Here is a 9,893-nt window from a genome sequence, read left to right on the forward strand (position 1 = left end):
GAGTTTTCATTTAAGAAAATTATGGCTTCTGATGGCTTGGCAGAAATGCTTTCCATCAGTGAAAGCACAAAAGAAAATTCAGCTTGCATAAATCCCAGTAGGTCAGCACCAAACAGTTTGCCTACAGATATATTTTTCTGGCTTCCCTGGGTAGTTTGATGCACTCAATAGCTTCATTTTGCAGATGGAGCAGTAGATAGTCCGTTTAAGTGACCTGCTCATGCTTGTACAGATTCCTTATCAGAGCCCAGAGCTAAAAGGCATGGTTTGCTCTTATTTTTCACCAGAAACTCACCTTCTAAGCACTTTAGAAACATTTTGAGTGCTTTGTATAGTACCTAGTACCTCTATATAACAACTGTAATGTTTTTAATACAACTTCTTGGTGCTTCTTTGAAGACTACAATGCTATATAATTCACTACTGAGAACAGCAGAAACTCAAAGCTCAGTACTCAGTTCTAAACCAAAAAATAAACAGAATTTCCTCTTCTTTTTAATTTTTGTTTTTCATTCTCTTTGTGTTCTAGGAAACTGGCCTAATACTGCCGTGGTAATTCCATAAGTACAGCTTAATCTTAAACAATAACAACAAATGAGTTTCATTTGATCTGTTCAAACACAGAGCATGTTTGACAAAAGCGCCAAGGGCTGCTGGTGTTGGAGGGATATTGGCAGAAGCCATTTCCTCAGTTATAGAAAGGAGCAAAGGAGGCCATTTTTAGCATTTGCTGAGGCAGTTGCAGCAGATTAACTTTAGATCAATGAGTTGCTTGATTATTCTGCTTCACTCTCAAGTCTCTTTCAAGGCTTCTCTTTACCAACCAGGAAAATAAAGACACAAATTAAACCACTCTCCTAGTCTTTATTTTCACTCACAACGAAGGGATTTTTCAAAAGTGACTCCATGTCATCTGCAGCAAGGCAGAGGTGCCAAAGTGTCTCTGGGTGTCACTAATTACCTAGTGATGCAGTAGGTACCCAGAGAGAGGCATTTTCAGAGAGGCTTTGACAACTCTAGGTCCACTGGCTTGTGATTATGATCTAGTTGAGAAACAGGAAAAAAAGTAGAAGATTCCTATTTTTGGTTACACAACTCCCTCTCAGTTCTAAGCTACTGGTTTTTTTTAAACTTGCTTCCCTCATTCTCCTTTCTCCCCACGCTACCCCATCTCTGGCTCATGAGTCATTTGGAGGAACTGCAAAACACTACACCTGCATGCATATTCTGCTGGCCCTGCTTGTGCCCACCAGAGCTCAGAAAAAGGCAGGCTGAGGAACTCAGATCTTTAGCTGGCATAGTGAGAGCTGCACCATTTGTGACCATGTTGAGAGGCACCAGCTTTTGCTTACAGCAAACTGTCTGCACGAAGATCCCTAAAACTGTCTTTCCAGAGCTCCTTATCTCTGCTCCAGCCCTCCTGACACTATGTTGCCGACTGATTCTGCTCAGATCCAGCTGCCTTTAGACTCAGTACTACCCTGCCTGAGATCTTTCAGGTAGGTGAAAGAGCTGCCTCCTCCACATCCACAGTCTGTAGGAGTCACCCTTGATCATGGCCAGGATTGGATCAGCCTCTGGAACAGCAGGCTTCTAGGAAAGCCTTTCCTCTAAACACTGAACACAATGAAGCATCTGCCATCAGAACACCGTGAGACTGGCAAATCTATGCCCTCTGATTTTAGTGATATTTTAAAGTGAATACTACCATAGAAAAACTCCAGGCTCCACTTGACTCTTAAAAAAAAATTCACAGGAATATTTTGAAAGCTTATCTTCAATAAAACTACCTCTAGAACAACCTCCTGCAGTATATAAGACTTCTCATTCTTCAGTGAGTAGAAGAATAGTCTGAGTTTCGTATCATTATTTTTTGAAGAAGCTATGCCTGTTTCAGAGATGAGGTCTGCTTAGCAGGCAATGACTCCTCTACCTTTCTGTGGCAGTCTGCCTATGCCCAGAAGCAGAATTTAAACCATCCTGAATTTGATTCTTTTTTAGCTTTGGTTTGTTGAATGTTTAAAACAAGCTATACCATCTCTTTCTGGACTGACATCAGGTTCTTAATAAGAGTATTCTGGGGTTTCTCCCTTATCTGGCAAAGTCCTCTGCCCTTTCAGTTGCACAAAGTATGGAATTTGTAGCCATATAAATGCATTAGCGTTGGGCAATGTGATGAACAGGCTTGTGTATTTGTACTGCAAACGAGAATCACAATGTTTTACTGCCTGCAAGTAAGGAGCCACTGCTGCAGTTTGCTCACCCCCGTATACAAGACATCCATTACCACTAAGGGTGTGAACAGTAGTTCACCAAACCCAGAGACACAGTAAAACAACAGCAAAACAACATGACTAAAAAAAAAAAAATAAAATTGAAAAAATCCAACCCCAAATACAACAAATGTGACAGAAAATTACTGTATCTTCCAATGTGAACTTAGAACTTAGGCAAGGCAAACTCATCCCGTCCTAGACAAACTTACTTAACGACTTGGGAGCAAGACTCCTGCACCTATCATATCCCAAGTTCTGTCTTTCACTTCTGTTTCTGCCTGTGGTGACCTTCTATAAATCATGTAACCATCTAAACCTTGTTTCTCTTTTGGTGTTTTGTGTCATCATTTAAGCTTCTGAAAGCTAAGGAGGATATGCTAAAACGACTTTTCTTACACTACTTGATATGCATATACCCATAATGTCTTAATTTAGAAACTAGAATATAGAAAAACTTATAAAAATATCCAAACATAGAGAGAATAATCAGATATTTACTATCATCAGATAAGTAATATTTTATAAGTCTATTAACAGACACAAGCCAAAAGGCTATTAAGTAGAGATGGATGAGCTGGAGCAGATGCAGCAACATTTAGCAACATGCTGCTCCTGCTTTAACCAAACTCACAGCATTATTTGCATTACAGCATATTCTTGATGTTTCTTCCTCCCCCTTCTCTTGACCACTTCTCACTGCACATGAAGACTTGGACTCCAGACTAGCCAGGAATCTTGCATAGACTGGACTCAAATGGGAGCCATGCTTTTTTTCCAGCTGAAGTGTGGATTTTCAGAGGAATGTAAACAGAGTTAGCTTTGTACATCCCACAGAGATTCCCTTGAAGCAGTGGATAGTACAGTGTTCTTGTTTCAACATGCGACTAACATGGACTTAGTTCTCATATGCTTTACATCCACTGGGGACATTCTCCCTCTCATTGCTATTATTTGGGTGGCACTCATATAGAAAGTGATCACAGCCAGCTCCTCACCAGGTTCTCAGAAGCAGTTATATAGGATTCTTCATACAAATATGGCATAGGGGTAGCACTTGAATATTTGCTCCAGTAATTACATTTATGCAGCTAAGCTCTTCTGGAAACCTCCAGGTTTCTTAGGATCTCACTTGTTTGGACTGGGAGCTGAGCAGTAAAGATTTCCTTTAAGGAAAATGCAACACAAACATTCAGGGGCATATTAGCACATGAGAACCAGAAAACAAAACAGTTATATGGAGGTACTGTTTACCTTCCTAAAGTTGTTTTAGCTTGTACAAATATCACACAGAAAGAAAAGCAATATAACAGAAGTGGTTAGGTCAGAATGCTCCAACAGAAGCGTGTAGGATAGGAAAAGAATGAAGACTTATGTAAAAATCAAAGGTTTATAGATTGCTCCCTCTGCTCAGGGATGTGAGGGAACTGATTCAACCTTCTAGTTTCCAAGTGTAGTGATTAATTAGAAGAAAGGGATTTTCATGTGTTTTACCACCTCTTTAAACCACTTAGATGGTGGAAGAGGACTAGAAGCCTGGGAGGTTTTCGTATCTCTCTTAAACTGGCAAGATCCATTCAAGTATCTGGTCTTCTGGTGTTTTGCAGGAGATGTGAACTTGCTCTGAAAGGCCACCTTGTCTTGCATGCCCCACATCAGATGAGAAGGAACTGACACAGAGGCTGAGCTGCCAGGGCCATGCCAGGTGAATATTCCCTCTTCCAGCATGGCACAGCAGCTCTGCATGGGTATGGCTTTCCTGTGGTCCTGTAGCCACCTGCAGGTAAAGAACACCAGCAGATGCCCTCTCCTCTGCCTGCAAAATATCATGGAGACCTGCTTGAAGGAACCTTGTACTTCCTACCACCAGACACAGTTCCACGGTCACTCCTCTGTAAGCTGCTCAAATCTCTGTTTTGGTGGACTTCAACTCTGTCCACCAAAGGTACAAGACCTGATTTTTTTCTTCCTAATAAACCTGCCAATTTTCCTCCGGTTTCTTGAGCATCTCTCTTCCTTCTACAGGTCCAGTTTTGGCTAAAGCAGGTACAGGAGCATGCAGGCTCAGTGCTCCCCAGTGCCCCAGAAGACTCAAAGCTATTGCCACAGTAACAAAAGGAACTGGCATCCTTAGAATTGAGCTCACGTGTAGCCGAGGGGTGTCCTGGTGGCAGCTCTCCCTGAAAACCCCGTTTGGTCAACTGAGCCCTCAACAAAATGTATTAATAGCTGATAAAGAAGAAAGAGTCCTTGCAGAACAGGCAGGCTGAGAGACATGGGAGCTCCCATCAGTGCTGCTTCACTGTGTCATTCTATATACACACAAAAATAAAGAGAAACTAAAAATTTAGAAAAAAAGGACTAATTTCTGTGTGTGTGTTAAAGAAGTTTCCTCCCCCTTCCAAAGACTCCCACTAGCAAGAGAAGTAGGGAGACTCAGCAAGTGTGTGTGTGTGAAAATTAGTGCTTTCCAACACTTTACTGGAAGCAGCACTGTGAGATTTTTCTAATAACTTCGAGTGGTAGAAAGAAGTCTTTCTGTGAACATAGCGAAGGGATCAACCTTGAAATCTTGATGATTTTTACCAGAAATCTCACTGATATTAAGCACTAAGCTTGATTTGAAAACAGAAAGGCAGTATGAACATTTAATATATGCAGTAGGCAACTGTTTGGTTCTCGGTGGTCTTACAGCTTTCCTATTAATTACACATACATGAAGTGGGCATGAATAACTTAAGGAATTAGCTCTTTTTTTTTCTTTTTTTTTTAAAGCTACAGTGAACCCCACTGGGAAAAAAAAATTAAGGTTTTATTCTGAGCTCAACTGCTCCAGTCTATTCCAGAGCCTGACCAGCAGTATCTTGAGCCTCAGATCTCATGGCTATTCAGGACAGAAGCCTCAGGAATTTGAGTAGTTTAACTTCATTTCTGCTTACTAACAATTAAGATCTTTTTTTCCTCACAATAGTGAGGAAAACCCCAGCCGTGCTACTTCCCTCACTCATGTTTTTACATATTCCCAACAAGTTATTTTCTCAATCCTTGAGAAATCTGAAAATAAGTATACATATATGTATGTAATATATATGCACACACTCACAATTCAGCTGACTGACTGTAGGTAAAAATCAATTACTTTTGGCATGCAATCAAAGCATTGACTTTTGGCATTTTCCAAAGAATATTTCTTTCAAAGCTTTCACATTCATTGCAATAGAAAAAATTAAGCTGGGTTCTTAGACCAAGAGCCCTCAGATTTCAAAAGGATATTTAAGTTTAACATTTAAAAGTTAATTCTCTCTTGACAACGCATAGAACTTCCATTAAAACAAAAATTATTATTAGCATTCTGTAACCCTTTGTAAAAGGGTCCATTGTTCAAATAAACTGACTTCTGCAGCAATTGATCTTAACATTGCTCAAAACTTGACAGTCAATTATCTTCTGATCTCCCTTCAACAGGCCTTGTGGCTGGAATAACCAATCCATCATCTGGAAGGTGAGTATAATAGTGTCTCATGGGCATTTCTTCCCTACTTATGCTATAAACACACTGCTGTAGAATAAGTCAAGGAATTCTGTCTCAGTCCCACTGAAGCATCCCTAAAAAGCAATGGTGCATCAAGAAGCTGTTCCCCCTACTGAATACCTCTGAACACACAGTGAGAACCACAATGAAAAGTAATGGGTCGGACACATCACCCACTGCTTGGTGAAACCATCAGACTGGTCCTGGACTGGGCCTCCACCAAATATCACAACTCCATTTAGTCTGTACAGGGCGGATTTTGGTGTGCTGCAGGAACATGCAATTCTCTTCCTCTCACTCTTCCTTCCAGTCAGTCTGATCCCCCTGGGGCCCCGGGACCTGCTGCTGGTAGGAGTTTGCAACAAGGTTGATACTCCCCTTCCCTCTCTCTGGCTTCCAAAGACAGCCTGCCCCACACACCACTGGGACTCCCACATTCCCCATGCAGCCCCTAAGGACATGAGCTCTCCTCCATCACTCTGCGTGGGCAAGCCAAGGAGAGCCCTCAGGACAGCACCACCACTTTCCCCATGGGAGACATGCACATGGCTGGATGAGTATTGTGGATACTGGAATAATTTTCATGCCTGAGATCCTGACACTGTTTGCTGCCCTGGTCATTTACAATTGCCACACTGTGATGACTTTAATACACCACCTTTCCCCAGTGCCAATTCAAAGTTTAAAAAGCTATTTTCTATTAAATCTAGAACAGTCATGGGTTTCTTTTCAGCAAACGAAAAGTCTTCTGCACTTGAACCTCAGAATTTAAGGCTTAAAGGATGGTATAATTTCTAATATGACAGACTATACAATGTTAAATGACAGAAATACTACTTCATTGCTAACAAAGTAAAACTCAGCTGCACCCAGTATTGCTCACCCAAGAGAAACTACTCCTATCCCTGGCACACACATTGCTTCAGTAGAGACTATGCATTTTTACAGCACAGGCTTTCATAAATTTGTCTCCTTAGAAATATAAACCCCATTGTAGTCTTTGTCCAGGCCTTTTGTGGAGGAAAATACAGACAGTATCTTGGGAGCTGGAGAGCAGTAAGGAAGAATAGACACCCAGGCTGACTGAAAAGACAGGCAAGAAAGCATGAGGAAGGAAGTCGAAGAAGAACAGCAGGCCAAGAAGCAGGAAAGCACATTACACTGGGTGGGAACTACTGCACTGCAATTCGTAACTCCTCAGCGATTGCTTAGCCCCACTGAGCTTTAGGGAAGCCTTACAAGTAGCTTTCTGCTGTATTAGCCATCAGAAACTGCTGCAACCTTCACTACATGACTAACTTTGAGTTATTCCCATTTGAGGGTGTCCCTGAGCTAGAGCAGCTCACATGTGCACACACACTCAGTGCTGTGCCCACACAGGGCAGCTCACAAATGATGCCAAGACCTGAAATTTCAAACATGTAAAAGTAGTCATTGCTAAGCAAAGGTGGTTTCTGATGGATAGAAAAGTAAGATGAAGTGAATAAAAGATTATTACAGTAGGATGAAAGCATTTGAAATTAATAAAAGAGTTAAGCTATAGATGAACTGCTTTGATGTGTCGTGGTACCTCTTCTGACATTTAAGACTACCCTGAATGTCAAAAGTAAATATATACCAAGGACAACCACCACAGGACCCATCAGCCATTTGTCTGTTATTACTGAATTTACTAACCACGTGCAACAGAACAACTGTGACTAACTTCTATAAAAGAAACCATAGTTTTTTGATCCCCAAAGGACCAGCCACCTCATTTTTCAGGTCTGTCTGGTCTACATAAGGGTCTAGCATTTCAGTACAAGCTCAGGGCTCCTGGGTGTCCCTGGCATGGGGGCAGTACTCGGCAGGGCTGGACAGCTGCTCTTTAATGCTCCACATTTACCTGCTTGATATTTCATGTGCAAGATTGAGGGTGCTCACCTGTCTTCTGCCCTTTTTTACATGTCAGGACTGACATCTCTAACTGGTGATTAGATTTTAGAATTCTGTGGAATCTCAACTCCAAGAAACTCAGTCCCCTTAGTGTCATTATATTTAGCGAAACAGTATTATGCCTCTTGCGAAGCTGAAGAAGTGCCCATCCTGGACCACAAGTCAGCCAATGCCAACAGGGGACATGAAAATTATGGAAGAGCCCATTGGCTACTCCAGGGAAACATTAACATCTTTTATCACTTGCACACAGCAAACCCTAAGCAAAATGGCCACATTAGCGTGAATATGAACAGCAGACTGTAACAGGGACAGAACTCTGAAAGTGTGCTGCATATATTTATTATAATGAGTGAACAATTGTAGAATGTGGGAAAAGTGCATCTTCTTTGAGACGAGCTCTGTTTTCCAGCTGGAGACATAGCAGCAAGTTTAGATAAAAATGAGATCTGAGAAAAACAGTATAAAGTAAGATTACTTTACTTAATGCTTCAGTAGACTATCACTACCAATTAGCAAGCTCCCACTTCATCTTGGCCTTGTCTTCCATGACTAAAAGTTCCCAGAGGAAGTAATTTTGTAAGAGAGAGCACCAGAAGGGAGAGTATCAGGTAACCAACTCCAGCAAGTGTGCATAATTCATTGGGATCCTAGAAGATGGCGCTGTGGAAAAACTTTGAAGTGGTCTGTAAAGTCCAGCCACAGGGGAGGAGAATTACACTGGTTGCCACTACAAGCATTCCCTGCTTCTGTTGTGACCTATCACCTCCAGCCAAGATCAGCTCCATTTTTCTGTGTGGTCTGAAAACAAAGAGAAATTTATTCCCCACCCCAAAAACTTACTTTGAGCTCTGAACAAAGCCACAGGAGATGTGTGTTGGCAGGGAGGGAACTGGATCCTGCTGCACAGGTATTTTGAAGACACTTGCCAAGCAAATACAGGTATGAGTGTGTTGCTACATGTATCAGCACCAGGGGTATGAGAGCAAAGTTTTCATAACTTCTAATCTGTGAAAACCTCTCAGGATGTTTTTGAGAAAAGCAGGATGTGAAGCACAGGCTGCCAAGTAAGTCCTACCTGGGAGAACTGCCTGGGGCTACATACTCAGGCTTTACCTGTGATTTCATATGCAACATTACACCTCATCTTGGGATGGCTGGGTACACATACCCTTCTACGAGGAACTAGTTTCTATTTTAGGACTTGAAAGTCATCATTTCAATGGTAAAAGTGGGAGATGAATTGCTGGAAATGTGTGAGAAAAAAAGACAAAGCCACCTGGTTGACAAAAGTAGGAAAAACTTTTGCTCTAAAAGATCTCAAAAAGAGAAAATCCTGTAACACACAGGTGATGTTGATAAAGCTATTGTCAAACTGGTAAGCACATTGTGTCACTTGTTCCTCATTGCTTGGTTGTGATCTGAACTTCCCTCATATCCTACCTTTGGATAAAGGAAGGAAACACTGCATAAGTGGTATGTGTGGCAGGTCTGCAGAAAGCAGACCTAGATCAGCCACAATTAAGCAAGAAAGAAGTTTCTTTCTCATTCTTTATTGAGTATTAAAAACTTGATTTTTCAATGCCTCTCTGGAAACTAAATAGGCCTTCAAGGAGGATGATCAGACAACTAAAAGGTGTTTTTTATTTGTATATTTTTAATAGCACAAATAAAGAATCTCTGGCACCCATGACAGGGTGACAAATAGGCAACCATTGCGACTGTTATTGGCCCATCTGTGAATATCCACAGTGGAGTGCTCTGAGGAGAAAAAGCATGAGACAGAAGAGAAAAAAAGTACCCTGTCATAATTTAGATTCATAAACATAGAAAATATGAACACTTTCATTGTAGTATGTAGCCTGTAGTGCCAGGGACCTTGGCTCATAATAATTTAAACAGCCAAAAAGATAAGATTTATGAAAATAATTTAGCACATCTTAAACAAAAAGTCTGGCTTACCCATCTCATATGTGTGTAGAACTAACACCTGAAAAAAACAAAGCAGATAACAAAAGCCCCTGGTATATTTACCAGAGTCTTAAAAGGGTATTACTGGCTTAACTTAGGTCCCAGCTACACTGACTTGCCAGTCTTAGTATGAATATTTTATAGGTGTACAGCACCATGCCTGTAGGTGATATTTTTTCCAG

This window comes from Corvus brachyrhynchos, unplaced genomic scaffold, assembly GCF_000691975.1.
Source record: "Corvus brachyrhynchos isolate BGI_N302 unplaced genomic scaffold, ASM69197v1 scaffold101, whole genome shotgun sequence".
NCBI classification, from domain to species: Eukaryota; Metazoa; Chordata; class Aves; order Passeriformes; family Corvidae; genus Corvus; species Corvus brachyrhynchos.